Source organism: Mya arenaria, chromosome 8 (genome assembly GCF_026914265.1).
Source record: "Mya arenaria isolate MELC-2E11 chromosome 8, ASM2691426v1".
Lineage (NCBI taxonomy): Eukaryota > Metazoa > Mollusca > Bivalvia > Myida > Myidae > Mya > Mya arenaria.
In genome coordinates this window covers 72,381,524-72,383,704 of record NC_069129.1, presented here as the reverse complement: position 1 = coordinate 72,383,704, position 2,181 = coordinate 72,381,524, and positions in this window count along the sequence as shown.

Here is a 2,181-nt window from a genome sequence, read left to right as displayed (position 1 = left end):
AGACTACATTGTATAGTACGTCCACTTGTCAGTGGTAGACTACATTGTATAGTACGTCCACTTGTCACCGTTAGACTACATTGTATAGTACGTCCACTTGTCACTGTTAGACTACATTGTATAGTACTTTCACTTGTCACCGTTAGACTACATTGTATAGTACGTTCACTTGTCACCGTTAGACTACATTCTATAGTACGTCCACTTGTCACCGTTAGACTACATTGTATAGTACGTCCACTTGTCACCGTTAGATTACATTGTTTAGTACGTCCACTTGTCACCGTTAGACTACATTGTTTAGTACGTCCACTTGTCACCGTTAGACTACATTGTATAGTACGTCCACTTGTCACCGTTAGACTACATTGTATAGTACGTCCACTTGTCACCGTTAGACTACATTGTATAGTACGTCCACTTGTCACCATTAGACTACATTGTATAGTACGTCCACATGTCACCGTTAGACTACATTGTTTAGTACGTCCACTTGTCACCGTTAGACTACATTGTTTAGTACGTCCACTTGTCACCGTTAGACTACATTCTATAGTACGTCCACTTGTCACCGTTAGACTACATTCTATAGTACGTCAGCGGTAGGCTATATGTTAAAGTACGTTTTCCAATGACATGTTAATCCTTAAATGTTATGTTTCAATTCGTGTTTTCGTGTTCTTTTGAATTTGGTGCTGATAATTAAGTAGAATGTGATAATTTTATTCATTATTTTAACTTATTAACCTAATTACATTTAACAAGATAATTGTTCGGTACCGGTAGATACTTGCTGAATGTAGACAAGTCGGCATTATATCGATTACATTGACAATACTGAGTGCGACGTAGTCGTTTGAAAATGTTGTACATTCTGTTTCGCTTTCAACCAAACCCCTATGTACTCCTGTCAAAAGGTAAAATGTTAACCTTAAAGCTGCACTCTCACAGATTGAGATTTTTTTCTTGGAACGACTCATTGTTTGCGAAATTCTATTGAAACCAGTTATATAAGACTGCTGACAAAAAATTAGATCGCAGAATTTTATATTTAAGTTCAAAAAATGATGTTTAAAGCATTTTTCTCAAACCGCTTGTAACGGGTTAAGCCATAAAACATTAATTTTCGAACGGAAATATGAAAATCTACGATCTGATTTTTTGTCAGCAATCTTAAATCATTGGTTTGCAGAAATTGATGCAAAATTTTCGCTTTCCAAAAACAAAATCTAAAAAAAAGTTGTAAAAATGGTATATCTGTGAGAGTGCAGCTTTAATTTAAAGTAAGATTATCACGTTAATTTGAATTTCAGCGACCTCTACAATGAATGATCGCACTTAAGTTGAATCGTTAACATACATGAACACTAGTTAATAAAAGTGTTTCTCCAATGAAAGGCTGGGATCTCTACATTACATCCGCCTTTTGTGACAGGTGTTCCTAAACTACTCATTAACATAGATATATGTTGGAGTGTATTTTATATCGGAAAAACATTGAACTATAATAATATATATCAGTCCTTGCAATATGTGATGGTTAAACATGATTAGAATGTTAAATATAAATATATCGTATTACTCTTATTGTTCATCATTCGAGTTCATACTCATAAGTCCATGAATACAACATGGAACCAATATCAATTGTACAGGCATACGAATCTAGACCAAACAAACACTTAACAACAATAATAGCCATCACTTGTTTGGCTTAAGTAAATTATTTTCACGTTATGCTATGACAGAAAAAATAAGATACTAACATTTAAGTCAAATAAGTTGGTCTCAAAAACACTGTCAGTGCATAGTTGAATATTCGAATCCGACATAACATGATGATACAGTGAGATTATATATTGGAAGAATACTCTAAGCCTTATAGCGTTCGCGTGCTTTAATCCTTGACCTGAAAGGCACTCAACAGCCCGTTTAACTGTCATTGCCCCACTGCCCATAGTCATTATGATCTAGGATTTATAGGTTCGTAAGGCAAGGAATTTACACCCGGTACGATCTGTATAAACATATTGAATCTTGTAAATGTATTAATATATTTACATGCAGTTTAAACCATGTAAACATACAATACTTAATATTTTGTTATTATAGTAAGAATTTGGTCAAAATATTTCACTTTATATTCTACTGTCATACTCGACTTGTTTTTGTATCCGTACA